The 22,262-nt window shown below is 40.6% G+C and overlaps 1 long non-coding RNA gene across 3 annotated transcripts in view; it reads left to right on the top strand.

The window, feature by feature from the left end:
- Positions 1–7,577, top strand: part of LOC125911752 (uncharacterized) — a 42,621-nt gene extending 35,044 nt beyond the window's left edge. For 2 of the 3 annotated variants that reach the window (XR_007454433.1, XR_007454431.1), the window contains one exon: positions 7,387–7,577. This is a non-coding gene — a long non-coding RNA (uncharacterized LOC125911752). Of the gene's footprint in view, positions 1–2,614; positions 2,689–7,386 lie in introns of all 3 variants that reach the window. The other variant, XR_007454432.1, reaches the window with a different exon arrangement.
- Positions 7,578–22,262: the final 14,685 nt, after the last annotated feature.

Below are 22,262 nucleotides of genomic sequence, written 5' to 3'. Positions count from 1 at the left end.
AGTATAACGCTGGAGATTTATTCTTGGGGAAGGATGAACCAAAGGGTCTCTGAACGGGGCACACCAAGTTCAAGTTCAAAGTGTGAATGCTGTACTGCAGACAGAGGATTAAGTGAGTATTACCTGTCAAAGGGTGAAAATGCTAGAACTTTTTTTTTTTTTTTGGCAAAAAAGACTTGTAACTCTTAGTTAATTTTCTCTGGTTCCTGGGACATTGATATCTATAGATATTATTAGTTGATGATTCCACCCATGGGAAGGCAGCTTCTCTCCCCCCCCCCACCCGCCCCTTGCCATCACACATACAGCTGAGTTCATGGTAGCTTGTCCCTTTGAGTATGAATGAGTAGGAAATAGATAACAGACAAGGGAATTATCCAGCATGAAAGACAGAGGTCCAAACAAACAAACAAACAGAATAAAGATGCTTGTAGGGAACAGAGACAAGTGTAGGGAGAAGAAGAAAATTCAAACAATTAACTGTAATTAGTATTCCTGGAAAATAAGTGAAGAATAACATTTGGGAAACAAAACAAAATATATATAAAAATAGAACATTTAGAAAAGTAAAGCAACTTTGCAAATGAAAAATAAGCGGAAATTATGAGGCATAGTCTCTAAAGATAGTTAATATCCACAAAAGGAGAGATCTCTACTCCTATGCCCTAAGAAATGAAAAAAACCCAGTTGTGTCTTAACAAGGAAATTCAAATGAAATTGAGAATATTAAAAATGAACGGCAACCTTGTGGGATTGACTATAACAATCTTCAGAGGAAAATTTATGCCTTAAATGCATTTTTAGATGTGTTTACCGAATCTACTTTATTTTTTCTTCTTGGCTCACAGCTAAACTACATTTCCCAGCTTCCTCTGCAGTTAGATGGAACCATGTGACTAAGTCCTGGCCAGGGGAGTATGGGAGGAAGTAATGATGCTCCTTCCAGGCCTGACCTCTGAAACAGCCTGTTTGCCAAAACCTCCTTACTCATTCTTTCTCTCTCCCTTTTCTCATTAGTTGCCCAGATGGAGGGACTCAAGGCAAGTAACGAGTGCCAGTAAATATTACCCTTTCTTCTGTTGCTATTCAGGCCATTTCCGCTTTCCACGTGGGGATGGTGGTGTGTGCGTGGTGGGGGAGGGGGAGTGCATCATTTAACCCTGGTTCTTCCGCGCTCTTAGTTCCAGACTGACAGGATACCTGGTAGTTTATCACAAAGGGAAAAGCATATTTGAAGTTCTTAACTCAGGGGTGCAGTAGCTTGGAGAGGTTTTTTTTTGTCACAAACTGAAATGCCCCGTGGGTGCGTGTGCGATTCTTTTTGAGAGTCTGAAGCAATTCATTCATGTATTCATTTATCCGTTCATTTACATGTTGGGCATACTTTTTAAGTATCTACCTATCTAATGTACTATACAGGGCTTGGAGACAGACAGGTTTCATGCCTGAATAAGAGAGACAACTAAATGAGTACCTAAGGGGCGCCTGGGTGGCTTAGTGGGTTGAGCGCCTGACTCTTGATTTCCGCTCAGGTCATGATCCCAGGGATCGAGCCCTGCGTCTGGCTTTGAGCTGAGTGTGGGGCCTGCTGGAGATTCTCCGCCCCCCCCCCCCACTCCTTCCTTTCCCTCTCTCCTCTGCCCTGCTCCAGAGCTCTCTCTCAAATAAATAAATGAATAAACAAAATAATAAAAACGTAGATTGTAATAGTCTTATGGTTATAGTCACAGTAAGTTGTGTTAGGAAGAAGCCACTTAGACTCTTTAAAGAGGATAATCAGGGGAGACATAGCATCAAGGGTGGGAACGGGAGCACCCTACAAGAAAGCTCCCTCTGTTATGCAAGCACTTGCGGACCACGTGGAAGACTTTGGCTTTCATTTTGAGTCTTCAAGTTTTAAAAAGGTCTTTTGGGCTTCGGATGGAGAACAGATTAGAGCAGATATTAAGTAACTGGTGTGAAGAGACAGGATGATTTATGAGAAAATATGTTTGTAATCCATTAACATGTAATGTCGTATAAGGAATTTCTCCTACTCAATGATATTTTAGTAAAAGAATTTTCAGTCCTAAGCTTGTCAGCAGTGATCTTGTTATGCCCTGTTTGGAAGGATCTGGCTTTCTGAGTGACTGCATTTTTGTGCTAGAAAAAACAATCTTATTTTCAAGAAATATTATTTACTACGTCTGAGTATTTTAAGCGGCAAGCCGTCCTTGGATTTATCTGAAAATGAAATGTCTCGCTGAATTTTGTGATTTGTGTGTGATTTGATGGGAAAGTTTTAGCCCAATGAGGGGGAATACATGAGCTATTTTTGTTCTCTTATTAGTTTATATTAGAGGCGTTCAAAATAAACCACACTCTTCTCACTACTGCCATTGTATTCGAACAAAGAACATTCTTTGTTCCTTATACTATCAGGGCGTGTTTGGTAAGGGAAGGAATGAATAGTAATTTGCTCTGAATATACTGAAAAAATAAATAGAAGGTACCTTGCCAAGAGACAGAGAACTAAGAATGACTGCTCATTCAGATTTTGATTTTTGGTTTTTGTTTTTCTTTTTAAATGGCTCGTGTCCTTACAAATGGGCCCTGTGGCTGATTCTTCCGTAAGCATGGATAACACTCTGGATTGAGCACAAACTATTTGACTATTTAACTCTGGATGCAGTCTCTGTGAAGTCATTGGTATGTGGTTTTATGCAGTCTGGCTGGGTTGAAAGGTCTCGAAATAGGGATCCTATGACCCCTTCGGTTCCCCAACTCCACTGCTAGTATGGTGGCCTGAGGCACATCTCCTATTATAGCAGGAGGTCATATGCCAGCCCATGAAAATGAGTTCACGTGGCAGAATTGCTGTTTGACTATGGGATTGTTACAGACAGTGATGGGGACGAGTGAGCTCTCCTTGGATCTTGCCAGAATTACAACTCAGTGAAAATGTGATTGGATCTTGCTTCACTTCTGGTCTACTTTTTACAAGAGGTCTATATTTGGTTCAGTGGGTTTTATGTTAGATTTAGTTCAATGACTGTAGCAACACATAGGTTGAAATTAATAATAAAAATATAAGGGGTGCCCGGGTGGCTCAGTTGGTTAAGCATCCGACTTCGGCTCAGGTCATGATCTCACCGTGCGCGAGTTCGAGCCTCGTGTGCGGCTCTGTGCTGACAGCTCAGAGCCTGGAGCCTGCTTGGGATTCTGTGGCTCCCTCTGTCTCTGCCCCTCCCCTGCTCATGCTCTGTCCCTCTCTCTCAAAAATAAACAAACATTAAAAAATTAAAAAATAATAAAAATATAGCCTTTGGTTGCATCTGTGATTTTGTTAAAAAGTATTTTCCATCAAATATTTAACAGTTTCTTCTTGTTTGTGTTCCAGTCAAATTCTTGGTCTCTGGAGGTGCTTATAATTAAGTAAATGGCCATCTGTTTTTTTTTTAGATAGCCATTCAGCCACTGAAGCAGTGTTGAGGCCGTCCCCAGCTCTAGGCTCTTGGGATTGAAGCAGGAAAACACGTTAGCCTTGTTCAGAGACCTGGCCTTCATCTGTAATTTGTGGTATAGTACTGTAGAGATGAGCAATGTATCAGAAGGTGGGCTTGAAAAAAAGATGTCAGAATGAGAGGATACTGATAAGTACCTGTTATTTTTTTTTCCATTGAAGTTTTTGTGTTTATGTTGCCATTACTGTTTTTGTCTATTTACTTGGAATTAGTCAATCAAAATTTTTTTGTAGTTAACATTTGCAGTCCTCTACTCTTTTGTGTGTGTGTGTTCTTGGCAGGAAAGGATTACCCTGGGTTTTTCTATTTGCTTCTTTTATGGGATTTCAGGTAACATGAATTTAAATGGCGACTGTGTGGAGGTATTGGAATGGCAATGAAGTGTCACAGAAATAGGGTCTCTTGTTGGGGCTTCTACTTATGTCTTCAGGTTTTTAAAATAAATGCAGAGGGCAAGTAAATACTGAGACACATTTAGCTGTCATTGTAAGTGCAAATAGATCACAGATTTGGACGTTTTTTGTGTGTTATTTTCTAACCATCAAGAGCTTTGCACATTCATGCTTTCCTATAGCTCACTTTCCCATCTGTCTTTAGGTGCATGGAAATATTGAATGTTTACCCACTTTCCACAAAAGGGTTAAGAGATTACGGGTAGTGTTCTTTTCAAACAAAGAATGGCCAGTTACCCTTTTGGTCCTATTTCGGATTTGTTCAAGCCCTTGTCATTTACAAGCCATCTTCGTTACATTACATTTCAGCCATCATCACCGTCTTATTCTAGATTATTCTCATTGTTCCAGAAAGAAGCCCTTCACTCATCAGCAGTCACTCCCCATTTCAGCCTCCCTCCCTGCCCTTGGCAACTATTAATCTATTTTTTTTGTCACTGGATTCTTACATTCTGTACACCTCATATTAATGGAATCATAAAATACGTGGCATTTTGTGTCACTTAGGATAGTGTTTTTAGGATTCCTTTATACTGCTGCATGTATAGTGGATTTGATGGCACATGAATTCTGTCTCAATAAAAAAGTGTACATAAAAGCCATGGGACTTAGTTGAATTAAAAAACCTTGCCATTCAGATGGGAGGCGGCACCAAACGTATCAACCTATTTACTCGAAATTAATATACAAACATATAGTTCTTAGTTTCTAGGTTACCTCTCACTTCATAATTTTCCTTTTCCCCTGTTTAATACAAATGGATTCGAAATAACTCTTTTTTCTACCACATCAACCTTGCAATACTTTCTCTTGAACACCTCCTGTTAATTTTTGCTTCTCTGGGAACCAGGTCATCGAAACCCTCCCGCGGCAGAAAAAGTTGTGGATAAACACGTCCACTTGGAGTCAAGTGCTGGGGTTTGTATTTTTGATAAAAGTGTGTGATGTTTGCCTTTCCTGGCTCAGTTTCTTCTGCCATAAAATGGGCACAGTGATAATCCTACCAGAGGGTGGTCGTGAGGTGTAAATGAGTGTTTAGAGCAGGGCAGAGAACACAGTAAGTTTTCAGATGATGTAAGTGAGTATCACTCTTCCTGGTGCTGATGTTTATGCCACTGATGGTGTCCAGGTGGACGTGCTTAGGGACTGAGAAGTTTTACAGTCATGATTACAAACATTCAACAGAAGTAGAGAGGTCTTTATTAATTCCTACCTTATACATTAGAATTCTGCATTTATGGCTAATGGGGTTCAGCTTTGGATGTTTATTCGTGGTGAGCACTGTGGCCATATGGCTTATCAAGAGCAAAATAGAAATATAGACATCAAACAGGAAGAAGCTGTGGAATGGAAATAAACATAATTCAACTCAGCTTTCCTTTTGTACTAGGTATTGTTTGTATTAAAGTGTCAGTAAAGAGGTTGGGAAGTACTTGGCATTCAGATTAATGTCATCAATAATCAGATTTATGGAAACACATAAAAGCAGAAGTAACTGGATACAGAAACATAAAATTCCATATGCTTCTTCAGATTGGTAGATGGATTGCTTTTATCTAATATTGGGATTCTGAAAATAATCACATGAAAATTTTAATCATTTGTGGATTTTCCAACATTTGTAACTGAGAATTTCAACTGCTACCTTTTTTTTTTTTTTTTTGAATGTTGATTTATTTTCGAGAGAGAGAGAGCACAAGCCAGGGAGGGGCCTAAGAACCAATCTGCGGGGGGAACGAGGTTTGAAAACAAAACAGATAGGTTCTGAGGCCTCATGGCATCCCTGCTGTATCAGAATCTCCCAGGGAAATGCCTGGGATGGGGTAATCTAGCTGTTGCCCAAATCTGGGTGTCCATAATATTACAGACACAGCACTGTAATTTGAGAAAAATACCTGAGCTTAAAAAGTTTTCTTATAAAAATCACCAGTAAACATGGAAAATGGACCCATTTCTTCCAGGTTACTTCAGCATTTTAAGGGAAATTCTTACCTGCATTTAACTAGGATATAAAATTGCTATTTACACAGAACATAATAATGATCTTTGCGTATTCTCCATTTTTTTCTTTTTCAACAGATAGAATGAAAAATTAGTTGACTTGCATGTTTCTTCAGTTTCCTGAATTTTTACAACCTTGAGAATGATTGCATGAAATATGGGCAAATATAAAACATAATGTTCCCTAATGACTGAATCTTATTCTCATTTTTTTTCCCCCCACTACTGCTTGATGAGATGCAGTTTTTGTAATGGTCCTTTGCAAAAGTTTCTCTGGCAGCTTTTGTTTTGAAGCAGAGATATAAATTATGGGATGAATATTTCTAGGACATCCTTCCCCATCATGCCCTCAGAAACAGATATAATTTTAATGGGTATTCGTAGGGTATGGTAGAGGAAAATTTAATTTAAAAATATTAAAGCCACGAAAATTTGCTACAACCCATCATCCAGTTTTATTCTTAGTCTACTCTTTATTGTAATAATGAGGTCCTGGTATAAGCTGTAAAGTTATTTTTACCTTCTTATTCTGGGCTCCAGGATCTACTCTTAAAAAGACTGACAATCCCAAATGTTGGTGAGGATGTGGAACTCTTCTCATAGATCATTGGTGGGGGTATAAAACAGAGGTCAATTTGAATAAAGATCTGGCAATTTTTATAAAACTCATTGTTTTATTTAACCCAGCAGCTCCATTCCTGGCTGCTTACATAAGGGAAATGAAAAATGTGTATGCAAATGTTTATAGTAGCTTTACTCATAATAAACCTCAAATACAAATAGCTTGGGTGATTATTAATGGGAGAATCGATAAACAAATTATGGTATATCACTAGAGAAGAATACTATCCAGCACTAAAAAAGAATGAATCCTTGATTTATGCAAACACCTGAGTGAACCTCAAAAACATTGTGCTAAGTAAAAGAAGACTTACCCAAAGATAACATATGATTTCCTGTATGTCCTACAATCAGCAAAGCTAATTTTGCAGCTAAAAAATTGTAACCGTGGTTATCTCATGGGAGTTAGAGAGTGAGCACTGACAGGGAAGAAACACTAGGGAACTTTCTGGAGTGGTAGTAATGTTATGTCTTGAAAGAAGGGTTACTTTACACGGGAGCAAACATTTGTCAAAAACACATCAAACAGTGCAGTTAAGATTTACGCATTTCATTTGTGTAGATTTTGTCCCCCAAACCTATGAACAAATCTTAAACTCTGGTTAATGATATTGATGCTGAAGTTTGTAGGGGTGTTAAAACTGATGTTAGCAGTTTATCTTAAAACACAATTTAAAAATGAGATGGAAAGATGGATAGATGTGTGACAGAGCAAATATAGGAGATGTGGAAGTAGAATTGGAAGTAAGAACATGTGAGCGGTCCGTTCTCCAAATATTTTTGCGTTCATATTACGTCTTATTTTTCAGGTCCCTTTGGAACCCTGTGAAGTTCAAGAAATCCTTTTCAACCCTCTAAATTGTCTGGGTCTCTTCCTTGCCTGAATTCTTTTAATAAATGTAGCAGACGTCACACATTTGAGACCCTTGATTATACAAGGTCATGCATTTTCGGGAATCAAATAGTGTTTGTCTCCTTGACTAAGACATAAACTTGTTGAGGGCAGACTAGTCTCATTGTTTCTCCTTCTTTTCCCCCCATGTTCCCTCCCCTACACTCACAGCATTTACGAGAGCATCGTCACATGATGATAATGTCTGTCGGAAGGGCTAAGCTTCAAGACACAGACAACTGTGGCTCTTTTATGATTTTCAGATGAGTCTGTAGTTTGTATTTTAGGGATGGCCTGGCCCTGGAATACTGACTAATCTGTTTTCCTGGATATATTCCAGTTTCCATGTCATAGGCCTGAACATCTACTATTTACAGCTCAATAGTATCCACAGAGAAGAGAGACTCTATCTAAGAGGAGCCAAATGCAACTTCTCCAGTGAACCAAACTCAGCCTTATTGAGTAGCCTTTTGAGTATTTGGCAGGGTGGTTCTTTCTTTGGCTGTCTTTAGAGACACTGAGACAGTGTGGCAAGTTAGACAAAATGATACACACGTCAGCAGCTTACAGATACCCTTATTCAACATACAAAAGTAGATCAACAATCACAAAATTATCAGAGGGTGGTTTGCACCAGGATTGCCTGATGGGACGCTGACACTGACCTTGACTTTCCTCAGTGATTGATGATCCTACAGAGGCAGAATTAGGACAATATGAGTAGCTAATAGAATCCTTGTTGTTAATTCCAAGATCTATGATCTCTAGGATTAGTGAATAGGAGTAATTTAATCCATACCAAGAAACTCCAAACTAGATTATTATTTAAAAAACATTTTTTTAAATGTTTATTTATTTTTGAGATAGAGAGAGACAGAGCATGAACGGGGGAGGGTCAGAGAGAGAGGGAGACACAGAATCCTAAACAGGCTCCAGGCTCTATTAGCACAGAGCCTGACGCGGGGCTCGAACCCACGAACCGTGAGATCATGACCTGAGCTGAAGTTGGACGCTTAACCGACTGAGCCACCCAGGCGCCCCCAAAGTAGATTATTAATCCCAAGATAAGGGTGAACTAAATACTGTAAAATATTTTCTACTTTCTCTATATTTGACTTTTGTTAATTGTATCAATTCAAGTTCTCACCTTTTTATCACATTGTTTTTTAAAGTAAATTTGAAACATTAAATGAAAAACTTTGTTGTACTTTTCAGAAGGAGACAAAATTCTAACCCAAACTTTTAATTTACCCCAAGAGGTATCAGTTCAGTCTGTGTCTGCGGGATGAGACACATCTTTCTGTTGCATCTTTGGATTCCCGCCATTTTAACTTTTGAAGTAATTATACCAGATCCTAAAAAACCCTAGCAGATTTGACTAAAAACTTCCATTTTGAAGACAATTATTTTTCTGTGGTAAGAAACAACATACCATGGAATTTGCCATTGTAGCCATTTTTTTTTAAGTGCACAATTCAGTCATGTGAAGGATGTTCCCATTGTTGTGTAACCAAGCTCCAGAATTTTTTCATCTTGTAAAACTGAATCTCTGTACTCATTACACAATAATTTCCCATTTCCCAATCCCATAGGTCCTGGCAGCCACCATTCTACCTTCTGTTCCTATGAGTTTGACTACTCTAGATACTTCATTAAAGTGGAATCACACGGTGTTTGTCTTGTTGTGACTGGCTTAGTTCACTTAGCATAGTGTCCTGAAGGCTCATCCATGTTGTGGCATGTGTCAGAATTGCCTTTCTATTAAGGCTGGATAATTTTCTGTCATATATACATCTAGCATATTAAAGAAAATGATTCATCTGTTGATAGTCTCTTGGGTACCTTCCACCTCTCGGCTGTTGTGAATGGTGCTGCCATGACAATGGGTGTGCAAATACCTCTCTGCAATCCTGTTTGCAATTCTTTCGGATACATACTGAGAAGTGGGAAAGTGAAATAGCTGGATCAGATTGGTCATTCTATTTTTAATTTTTTTTTGAGAAACTGCCATGCTGTTTTCTATGGCGGCGGCACCGTTTTTCATTCCTACTGATAGTGTTCAAGGATTCCAATTTCTCCAAATCGTCATTAACACTTGTTATTTTCTGTTTTTTTTCCCCCCTTAATCGTAGCCATCCTAATGGGTGTGAGGTGTAAAAAATTATTTTTTAATGGGAAAAAATCACTTTCATGAAAGGGGTTGAAAAGATTCGGGAGTACACCATCTAAATAAGACTCATTTCATGTTACATTTGTCGCGGCCTGTCATTTCTCCCATTGTCCACGGATTTGTTTTTCTGTAAGGTTTCTGAAATCAGCCGCCCGCTGAAATAAGGTTTCTGACTAAGCCACACACCTCTCTCCATGTTGACTGAGCAGAACTTGAATGTGAGCTTTTGTAATCCCATTTTCTATGCTGAATACGTGTCTGTAAGAGAAACTACTTTCTACAATTGTGAGAAACCGATGGTGTAAACGGGGTCTGTCGCTAAAGAGATAACGTGAGTTAAAGTTGGTCGTCACCGTGGACCTCAGAGTTCTCATGGCAGAAAAACACAGGAGTCTGTCTAGATGAGCGATGGTGAACCAACATACCTACCGGACCCAGGCAGGCCTTGTAAATGAGTGAAGCAGGCTGGTTGTAAAACAGCAGAGACCCGAGTGCAGAGATTCGTGCTCCTTCAAAAGGAGGAAGCTGGGACTCAGCTCCAAAGCACTGTGGCATGAAGGAGCATTGACTTTTGTCCACCTCGTGTGGTGTTAGATCTTCCAACGTGACAAGAAAAGTTGACAAATTTTAAATATGGCGATTGTTTTTGTTGATGTGAGTGTACTTTTAATCTCTATCATTTCACCCATCCCCGCCCCCCGCCCCCCACCTCCCCTCTAGCAATTACTCGTTGGTTCTCCACAGTTAAGAGTCTGTTTTTTCATTTGTATCTTTCTCCCTTTGGTCATTGGTTTTGTTTCTGAAATTCTACATATGAGGGAAGTCATATGGTCTTTGTCTTTCTCTGACTTATTTCCCTGAACATTATACCCTCTAGGTCTACCCGTGTTGTTGCAGATGGCAAAATTTCATTCTTTTTATGGTGAATAATATTCCATCATATATATGTATGTATGTACATATATGTACATATATATACACCATGTCTTCTTTATCCATTCATCTCTGGATGGGACTTGGATTGCTTCCATATCTTGGCTATTGTTAATAATGCTGCAATAAACATAAAGGTGCATATACTTTTTCAAATTGAGGTTTTTGTTTTCTTTGGGTAAATATTCGGTGGTGGAATTACTGGATCATATGGTGATTCTCCTTTTAAGTTTTTGAAGGAAGCTCTATACTATTTTCCACAGCTGTTGCACCAATAATATGGCGGTGCTTTTAATAAAAGGAAAACACTGCTGTGTAGGACAAATAAAGCGCATTTCTGGGTGGGATGTGGCCCACTGTTTGGTGGTTTGCGGTATGTGGGTTAGATGATCTCTAAGGTCCTTTGAGTTCCCAAATTCTTTGATTTCCAGATTTTAAGAATGTATTAAAAATAGCAGCAATAGCCAGGGTCTATGACTTTATTTTGTATCTTGGATTACTCAAAACTATAGGCTTGAAACTTGGTTTCACTAGAACGGATCAAAATGACTGAATTGTTTGATATATAGACATTGTCTCCTTAAATACTATATTTATCTTCAGTGAATTGTACTAGGAAAGATTTGTGTGACAACTCACATCACATTTGAAATGATACATGACTTTCTGCAGCAAAAACTGCTGTCTTTTATTTGATTTCTCAGATCTGTATTGAATTTCAGCAAAATTGAAGAGACCAAAAAAAAAAAAATCATTTTATGTCTCAATCAACTTCATGAACTAAAAGACAGATGAGATTCTTTTTTTTTGGCTCCAGATTTCTCTGTCCCTGCAGAATTATTGGAGAATATTGGAGGTTGTCTGATCTCTTCCATAAGAACTCTTTTGTTTTAATAAGAATGCATCTCTGATTTATATTTGTTCCTTGCCTGGTATTCTTTGTTTTCTTCTTTTGTTAGTAGAATGCTGATTTCCCAATGAGCCACTCCGGTTGCACTCTTGGCCTTGAATGGGGGTTCTCCAAGTGTGCTAAGCCAGCAGCATCAGAATCACCTGGGAACTGGTTAGAAATGCACATTCTCAGGCCCTGTCCCATGGGTTGAGATAATTCTGGTGTTACTCACCCACACCCCAGCTCCAGGCCGGATGATTTATGCACTATGATTGGTTTAAGGAGGGACATATGATCTAGGTCAGTGGTTTTTCAAACTTTCCAGTGAATCTGAATCACTTGGGGCACTTGCGAAAACAAAAATTGCTGGTCCCCTCCCTCGGAGTTTATGATTCTGTAGGGCTGGGATGGGACCTATGCATTTTATGTAAATTCGCAGGAATTGTTGGTGCCGCTCCTGGGACCATACTTTGAGAACCAGTGATCTGATCTAATGAGATTAAAGCCTGAGAATTTTCTTGGAATTTCACATGCATCATTTAGCTGATGCCTCATAACTGCATGCGAATAACTACCCCAGATCTTAGTTGCATGTGACAATATGTATTTATTTCTCCTTTACACAGCTGATGGCTGTGATGAGTGTCCTGCATTTGACTGCTTGAGTCTGTTTGGCCAGACTTGGCTCCAAGCTGGGCTCAGCCCAGCTCTGCTCCGTGTGTCTTTCATCCTCCCTGTTCCAATGGCTACTCAACCCCAAACGTAGTCCTTTAATGATGTAAGGCAAATGCCAGAGATTGGGTCCCACTGGGTGACCTTACTGCAGCTCTAACCCATGTCAGTCACATCTATTAATATTCTATCAGCCAAAGCAAATCACATGGGCCAAGGCCAATATCCAAAGCACTCATAAAAGCCAGAGGAGAGATCATGAATATTTACTGAATGGTAATCTAACATATCATATGTGGGGATATGCTTTCTCTCCACTCGGTTTTTAAGTTGGCAAACTGTTTGCAGCCATATAGGAATGCAAACTGTGCCTCAGCATCGACCAATAAAAAGAAAGTCAGAGCTGAAAGCTGGAGAGAGTTGGAATCCTAAGGATGTAGCCATCTTAAAAACCAGATCTACCACTGAACTTTTCTGGTGCCTAATCCTTGAGATGATGAGCATTTCAATAAATACTGTACTGAAGTGTGTATTGAAATATTTATTTGCCAATTTTTTTTGAGTGCAGCGGTATTCTAGAAGTTTGATTTAAAGTTGAATTTACTGCCAAGGAATTGGCAAAGACTTTCAATGCCCTGTAACATTTCACTTGGTCACACCTCAAAGGATCAGATAAAAGTTTAAGCAGTTAAGTGCCATAGGTGACCAGAACGGAACTCTGTATCTTCATGGGAGTACCTTTGTTAGAAGTTGTGTAATGATGCTAATAACAATGATGCTGGCTTAAATGACTTTTTAAGTTCCATTTTTTCTCGCCAGAAATGATAGCTTACAGATATTAAGTGCTTACTGTTCCCAGGCTGTGTGCTCTCGTCTCTGCTCCTTATTTCATTTCATCATCTTAACAGCCTCATGAAATTGGTGTATTCATCATTGCCATTTTACAGAAGATGAAACTGAGGCTCAGTGTGGACACTCACTCAACATCACACAGGAAATTAGTGGTGGAGCTGGGGTCTTATATCTTCTCCAAGGCCCAGGCTAAAAACCACAATGCCATTCAGACTTAATACTTTAAGCCACTTTCAACGGTATGAGTAGGGAACATAGAGTCATTAGTCAGCATGAAATTGCTCAAGGAAGCTTTGGTAGCTTTTTTGTTTCATTTACTCATTCATTCACTTATGCATACAAGTGTTGATTGAGATCCTTTTAAAATTTTTTTTAAAGTTTATTTATTTTGAGAGAGAGAGAGAGAGAGAGAACGAGTAGGGGAGGGGCAGAGAGGGAGAGAATCATAAGCAGGCTCTGTGCCATCAGCGTGGAGCCTGACGCTGGGCTTGAACTCATGAACCATGAGATCATGACCTGAGCCGAAACCAAGAGTCGGAAGCTTAACCGACTGAACCACCCAGGCTCCCTTTTTGAGACCCTTTTCTATGCCAGGCACCTCGCTAGGACTCTGGACTACAAAGACACACAAGATGCAATCTTTGTCTTCATGCTTGTTTCAACTATATCTTTTCTGTCTCCTTACGGAATTTTCTTTCCTTACTCTTGAACCATGCAACATCTTAGCTGCATAAGACCAGGAGATGGTATTTGTTGTGGACCCGTGGCAATGGACTGCCAGACGAAGTCTTTCAGATCTGATTTTGATTGCATATTCAAATGTTAAGATATCAGTACGGAAAATATAAGTGAGGAATTCTGACAAGGAGAAGGTTAGTTGTTCATTTTAAAAAGGAGAATATGTTAGCATTCAGACTTCAAAGGACACATCATCTGATATAGTAAATAGATCATCTAAGAAGTTGCTAATTCCAATAACGAGGTGAGATGAATTAGAAAGTAAAGCATGGTTTTCACTCCAGAGGAACACTGCACTCACGTCAATTTGCGAGGTGAAAGGATGGGGAAATTTTCAGTGACTCCAACCAGGGGCTATTTCTATGGCTTCCAGAAGAGGCAATGGGTTGTAGCTGCAGAGTCCTCCAAGGGCCCTGCATTTTCGCCAAAGTCACTCTTTCTCAGAGGAGAAAAGCTGCACGTTTGATGAGACTGGAAAAATCGATAGTACAACATATTACAACCTGTTCTTCCAATTAAGGCATCCTGTGATCTTAGTGACAGCTCGATTTGAAAATTCAACTTTTAATGATGTACGTACGCATCATGCCAAATGGAAGTTATTTTGAGAGGTATAAAATAATGTTGCCATGATATCGCCCAGAAACAAACAGATGCCTCATCTGATGGGAGCTTTTGCAAATGGAAAACCTCAGACTCCCGAGGGCTGGTGATCTGCTTGGGAGTCAGGAAAGTGCTGGCTTGCTTTGCTGGGCTAGACTCATGTGTGTTTCATGCATTTTTTAAACATCTCAATCTCATTTCCTTCTTGCCAAATGTATGATGTTAGGAAATCCCCATTTCTGGGGAGTGGCATCTCCCCTCTTGGGGCTCTGACTCATCCCAAGCAGGACCGACAGTAAGATAGGAAAGAAAGATGGGGGAAAAAACCCTGATTGTTTTAACAGAGTCCTTGACTCTGTTAGCCCAGTTACACACCCGAATTAGGCTATAGGAGGCGGTGAGTGATGGTTTTATAAGCCTGTTATTGTTTTGTTCTCAACTTTTTCCAGCAGTAAAATATAACTATCCGTGGTATCCGAACCAGGATCCCTTAAAGGTACAGATCGATTTGCATCACGATTTGCAACTTAAAGTCTTAATGGGAACAGTTTCTTTCTAGAAAGGAATCCTATTTTCAGTTCTTCTAAATGTTAAAGGCAGAGTGAAGGACCACGCCCTTTCTGGATCCTGTAGTTTAGGGATAACTAATTCAATACACTTAAGAGGGTCAGAGTCTGTTTTGCTCAGCTGTTCAGAAGGGAGAGGCTGAATATTGAAAACTACCTCATAGAATGTGATGGGCCATTGAACTGTCTGGATCCAAGGGAATATTTTTGAGCTGAGATGGTGAAAGGCCTCTGTCATGGCCTTGGGTCACTGCTAGGAAATATTTTCAAAGAACACTCCAGAGCCTTTCTGGCTAGATTTCTAGTTTACTTGACTTCTGCTAAAAAGTAAAAATTCCTTAAAAAAAAATGGATTTAAGTTGATTTCTAGGACTTCGCTATTATTTTATTTATTTTCTAAAAAATTGCTCATCCCCCCCCCCCCCATTAATAAAATTTCCCATCTGAAGGGAAAACTAACATTGCAGAAGATGAGTCTTTTGGAATCCAGAGAGACTTACTAACCTCCGTGCAAGTGCTATGAAACAGACTTCCTCGGTCACTGGGCCATTCTGTTCAATAAAATATCCTGCAAATACCACGCACTATCTTATTTATAACTTAAAAACTGGGTTTAGTAGTTATAGTTGTATTGCTTTTGATGAAATATGAGGGAAGTCATAAGCCTCAGAAGCAAATATCCTGTATTCATTAGGAATATATCCAAGAAACAATGACTTTATAGTTGGATATTAATATTAATGATGTAAGAGCATTGCAAACAGATTCCTCTGGAGAATCCTTGACATTAGTGTTATTTAAAGCTATTCTTTGTAAACCTTTGCTCAATTACTCAGGCTTAATCACCATTACCTTCTCCAAGTGACCTTCATGAACCCCATTTGGACATGTTTTGATCTATCTTTTACTCCTTATTCCTGTAAGATCAACTTTATGTGCTCCCTGGAATATTTCTCTTGAGACTTGTGATTTATGATCTACCAAGTTATTCTTCTCTTACTTCCCATCCCCAAGCCCATGCATTCCCTACAGGAAAATCAAGAGGCAGGGCGAAGGCAAAGGAGTTTAGAGCTTTCATGGGAATTTCTTTCTTTGGTTGATATTTTCTCATCTCTGTAATTCACTCACAACACCTAATCACCCAGGTTCTGAGCCCAAACTTGTGTATCTGCTTATCTACCCCCTATTCATCACAGCTCCTCTCCTGTGCCCATGGGTAAATGTATACTTATCAGGTTCCGTTACGGGAAAATGTGCTACTGGCCAGGACAGGACCGTGTTCTCTAAGTAGACCATAGATGCTCTCTTTATTCTCAGGCCATAACCAGGGTATGGCTGGAAACGACATGCCAAAGGGACTCTCCAATGTCTACTCTTATGATGTCTTTAACTCCCTTTCCCCCCTCTTAAAACATTCAGTATTTTATGAGAAAAACTTTCTCATGTTTTCAAGCTTCTTTATTGGCATTCATTATCCACAGGTGGCTCTCTCAGTAGCCATCAGACCTTGAATGTTATCTGAGAATCAGGGGAATCAGATACTGATTGCATTGGGATGATGGGATTGATGACTGAAAATGTTCAATTAGCAACTAACAGATGACATATCTGTACAGCACTCTACAAAGTACCCACCCATCTCTTTTATTCACTTCATTCTCTTAACAACTTGTTCAGTGGTGATCATGTCCCTCTCTTAGAGAGTTTCAGTGATTGCCCAAGGGCATACCTAGTTGAGACTTCGGACAATTAGCAGGTATGATTCTTTGTAACTCATTTACTATTTCACCTAGATCTAATTTAACTGAATATTTTCCGGGATGAGTTTAGCCGTGATGGAAGAGATGATTGCCTATGCAGTGAGATGGTGGAGAGGGGTGTGGGTTGAGGAAGAGCTTTAGTGGCAGAATATCTGAAGACCAACAGCTCCAGCAATTAGAAATTCACGTCCTTGGGTTAAAGCTTGTTGTTTGAGGACATTAATTTTCCCAGGAAACCACAGCACTCTCTCCTATAACCAGTCAGTGGCACTATAGTTTGAGATAACATGATGTTAGCCTTTGGGGAGGGTTCATGCACAGATGAACCTTTGGGGAGGGTTCATGCGCAGATGGCACAACAGGAAGGCTGTCAATCCTGGCTTCTGTGCCCAGCACGTTGCTGGTTGCTCATACCTTCTGGGAGCAGAGGTGGCCTCACGTAATCCTCCCCAATCCAGCATCCCAGGCAACAACCTGTCTTTGATTGGAATTGGCATTTGAATTGGAACCCATATGGTTCCAAGCACAGATGGGGAAGGTGTGGGCTCTCTGCCTCAGGAGGATAGGGCTGGGTGAAGGGCCAGAGTAGGGACCACAGTGAGGCAAGCTGGGTGACTGGGTGATGGGGAGGGCACGAGAATATAAGGGAACTGGGGGCAAAAAGGAACTGGGAAGCTTCCAAATGAAAACATCATATCATTAATAATTCTGCCTAAATTTGTTCCTGTACATAAATGTATCTAGTGTCAAATATTTCAGTAGCAAAACAGAGAACTGAAAAGAAATATGAAAGCAGTGAACTCTGATATTTTCAAAAAAATTCTTGTAAAAAAGAGATTCAAGGGGGACCAGTGGCTCAGCCAGTTAAGAGTCCGACTTCGGCTCAGGTCATGAGCTCACAGTTTGTGAGTTCAAGCCTCATGTTCGCTCTGTGCTGACAGCATGGAGCCTGGAACCTGCTTCGAGTTCTGTGTCTTCCTTGCTCTTTGCCCCTCACCCACTCACATTCTCTGTCTCTGTCTCTCTCAGAAATAAACATTAAAAAAATATTAAAAAAAGAGATTCGAGGACACTTGTTCCTACAATGACTTCTGGTTTCAAACCCATCGTCCCACAGTTTGCTCTTCCTCCCGCTGCTCCCTGTCCCCCCCCCCCCGCCCCTGCAACGTCCCTAGCGTTTTTTCTGGAACTGCTCCACCCTGACAGAAGTTTGAGAACTTGGCTCCAGAACTCTGAAGTGCAGTGCAGCAATCTGAACTGCCAAGACCACAAAGAAGATTAAGACAAAATATGCCTTCAAGGAAGGCATGACATGGTTGGAAAGAACACATGGACACATGAAAAGAAAATGTAACTAAGAAAAGGAAAATGGATGATTAAAGGCGATACGGCCAACGAAGGGCAGAGCATGTGAAATCCAGGTGAACAAGGGTCATAAGCGAAGCTTCTGGAAAGCTGTTGCCTTGAGCCATTCCCAAAGAAAAAGAGTCTATGTGGAGGTGTCCATGCAGGAAATGTATGGGGAGCCAATCTGCCTCTTTGGAGTTCTCTTCAGAGGATGACTGGGCATGGGGGGGAGCTGAAGTGTGATGTAGTTCCAGATGGCCTCAGTTAGGAGCTGGGAGCTGAGATGGCCTTTCGGAGCTGTCTTGAATTGGGGCAATGAAGCCAGGCCTTTGCAGTTTCCACCATCAACCAGTCATTGAGGGTCAGCTTCGTCAGGGTGAGTGATGTGACCTTGGGCCAGGGGGACTCAGTTGAGAGCCCTTAGCTTCCAGGGGGTACCAGTAACTGGCAGAAAGGGTGTTTCAGTCCTAAAGGGATGGAGCTGGGGTGGTTTCACAGTGTGCACCATCAGTTTCAGTTCACATGATCCTGAGGTCTATGGGTCGGATTTGTGGGGTTGGGGAAAAGGAAAAGGGACCTTTCAGTCCGAAGAGGCACACGATAGGTTTTGTTTTTTGGTTTTTGTTTCCAAGTGAGCAGAACATGGTAGCTCTAAGTCAAGGGTACATGTAAGCAAACAGGCAGGATAAGAAACTAGGAGGAGGACAAGGGGCTTCCTGTAGAGAATCTTGAACATTAGCCCTGCCTGTCCTTCTGTACTTCATCACTTTCTGAACAAAAATATCACATTATCAGCATATGATATGATATCTGTTTTTAAATATATATTATTTTTCACTGATACAAATGTGGGAGTGAAGGATATGGGGACCACTTGTTATGAGCAAATTAAAATTTTTTTGCTACATTTTATTTCTTTTTGATATATATATATATATAGAGAGAGAGAGAGAGAGAGAGAGAGCACACGCACAAGTCAGGGAGGGGCAGAGAGAGAGGGAGACCCAGAATCCCAAGCAGGCTCCAGGCTCTGAACTGTCAGCACAGATCCCGACATGGGGCTTGAACTCACAAACCATGAGATCTTGACCTGAGCTGAAGTCAGATGCTTAACCCAGGCATCCCATGTTATAAGCAAATTTAAAGTGTGATTTGGGATCATTTGTCACATTTGCTCTCAAATCTCAAATTGCTCATAAGAGTACTGCTCAAAGAGTACATATCTATCTATCTATCTATCTATCCATTTATCATCTATCTATCATTTATCTATCTATCTATCTCTCTATGTATCTATATCTATCTGTATCTTTCTGGCGTTCGACTATACTATGAGATGAAAAATCAGTCTGCAAATATGGTAAAATCTTGCAGAGCAACCTTCAGGATTCTGAAAGCTGGTATTTCCTTGTAACATGTTCTCCATGTTTCAGAAAGCTATATGTCATTATGAAGGAAACAGGCTGATGGGGCCCTTTCATATTGGCTTCAAAATGAATGAGAATGCAGTTAAAATAGGGACATACTGGGTGACTTTGGATAATGGACACTTGTTTGTAAGGTAATTGTTACCCAAAATGCAGGGACACGTTAATTTTTTTATAGGCTGTGCATTTTGCACTTTGAAATGAGAATGGGAAGAGAGGTAGCTGCTGGGTGGGATGATGAATGGATGGTGGACAGAGCCAGGACTGAACCTAAGCACTAGTTCTGCATATTCTGTGTTGGATACTTTCCAGAGTAAATATGGAAAATGATGCCACTTGTCTTATTTTTGTTCTTTCCATTCGTAGAACTGTGAAATTTACTACCATTTTTTTTTACAGAGCTTATTTTGAGGAGTTATTAATTTGAGTAAAATACTGTAGATTGTTTTGAGAAAGGTTATATAAAGATAAAAAGAATATAAAATAGGAATTCAGTGTCTTGGCAACTGAAAATCGGGTCTCTGGTTTACAAGGCATAGTCTTCTGCAAAGGATATTTTTAGAGATAGTTAATTAGAGTACTCAGTGGAATTTTTATACCTGTTGTGCCTGAGAGTCCCATGGAGCTGGTTATAGCTCCTAGGGGTTTCTATTTCAGGAGGTTTGATACAACCCAGAGATGTGCATTTTAACATGCGTCCTGCCTGATTCTGAAGCAGATGATCTGCTGTCCGCATCTAGCGATCACTACGCTTTTGAATAGGGATCTGCACATGCTTATAGGGTCTAGGCAGGAAATACAAATAAGGGGGGCTGATCTGGTGTAAGTCAATTAGGGCCTGGTGCCAACTCTGGCAAGCTGGAAAGCACATATAATGGGGTCCACAGTGTCTCCGTTTTAACTGATTGCTGTCATGTGGGAATATGAATCCGGCATTGCCAGAGAGCCTGATTCTTTTAACAGATACCAAGAAGCTGGAATTTTATGTGTCCAAATATTTAAGTGTTGATATTTAATTGAAAAAACTAAAGACACCATGTGGAACAGATAAGACGTGTGTGTTGGTTTCAGTCTGAGAAGCCAGTTCAATGCATCTGGTCTAAAGAAGGAAGGAGAGGCGTCTGGGTGGCTTAGTCAGTTGAGACTCTAACTCTTGACTTTGGTTCAGGTTGTCATCCCAGGGTTGTGAGATTGAGCCCCCGTGCTGGGCTCCATGATGAGTGTGCAGCCTAAGATTCTCTCTCTCTCTCTCTCTCTCTCTTTTTCCCTCTGCTCCTCCCCCCTGCTTATGTGCTCTCTTTCTAAAATAAAATTAAAAGAAAAAGAAGGAAGGAACACAATGCTTTGGGATTGTGCAGAGTGAGTTTTGATGCTGTGAAGGCAGAATGGTCTTAGTTGATTTTCTCTAGAGAGGTTGCAAAAACTACACTGTTTAGTGGGAGTAAAAAAAAAAATCTATTATTTCCAATTACTTCCTTAGAGATTTTATTTGCAGATTTGGACCGGTATCCCATGTTTCACAGTGTCAGGGCAGGGGGGTGAACGTGTTGGGATGGGCTCGAGGACTTGAAGCTAAGGGTGGGAATTGGGAGGGAACAACAGCAGGAGCAGAGTCTTCCCAAGTTCCTGGGGCCAGAATGATGTGAAGGTAGGTTAGAAGAGCAAAGATTCTAACACAGCCAGACAGATATCCAGAGAGCTGGAGTCAGGATGAAGCTGGGAGTGATACCTTGAATCAGATGTTAGCTCATCACAGGGTTTTGTTTTGTTTTGTTTTTTAATAAAGCAGTGAGTTCTGAGTTCTATTTTAGAAAAGAACAGTTACATAAATTTTGAGTGATCAGAATTTTCATCTAATATATTGTTCCTTCTGCATTCACAGCATTTAAATATGTCTAAGCTCGACCTTCCTTTGTGGCCCTCTGTAGACCCTGGCCAACGGACTTTTGAAGGAGAAAGACGAACTCAGCCAAAGTACCCTAATTTGAGGCTGGACCATTGGAATGGCTGTAGAGGATGAATATAAAATGATATTCCTGAGCTTGCCTTCTGCATCTGGAGGCAGCTCAGATCAGTCTCACTGCTGCCAGCGTTGGCTGGGGGACAGGGGTGGCTGAGGGAGGAGGTAGGATGTGTTAGTGGTTCCCAGACCCGGCTGGAGATCAGTCACAACTCTGTTGAAAACACAGATCGGCCAGGATGAGCTCATAATGCTGCAGTAACAAACAGGTCCTGAATCGTGGGGACCTTAATACAACCAAGTGTATTTCTTACTTAGACTCTATCAGTGGGAATGTTAGTTCGACAAGGTTAGTGTGTGTGTGCATGTGTGTGTGTGTGTGTGTGTGCTCATTGTGGTCACTTGGGGATTCAGGCTGATAGAGGCTTCATCTCCATGTGACTGCTTCGGTGAAGGGACTGGGCAGCACCACCCACTGGCTTTTAAGGATCTGCCTGAGAACGACACACATCACTTCTGCTCACATTTCAAAAGCAAGTCACGTGGTCAAGTCTAACTTCAAAAGAGGCAGGAACGTGCACTCCTACCACAGGTTTATAGAGTGTAGAGATGGAATATTTGTGAAGAGTCCTATTAAATACCACAACCCTTAAGATTCTGATTCATTCTATCTTCCCCATTCTAGTGATCTAACTTTGGAAACCCCTGGCCCATCCAATTGATCTTTGGAAGAACTGCCTGGCTGCTGGTTGAGTTCTTTTCCTGCCTTCTTGAAAAGGCACCGCAGGGAGTGAGTGTAAGATTGCGTTAGCAGACGTCCAGCAGTGAACCACTTTTAGGAGCAATTCACCCACTCTTCAAGAGGGAACCAAA

This window comes from Panthera uncia, assembly GCF_023721935.1.
Source record: "Panthera uncia isolate 11264 chromosome C1 unlocalized genomic scaffold, Puncia_PCG_1.0 HiC_scaffold_3, whole genome shotgun sequence".
Lineage (NCBI taxonomy): Eukaryota > Metazoa > Chordata > Mammalia > Carnivora > Felidae > Panthera > Panthera uncia.
Note: the sequence above shows the minus strand (reverse complement) of the source record. Positions and strands in the feature narration are given on the sequence as shown.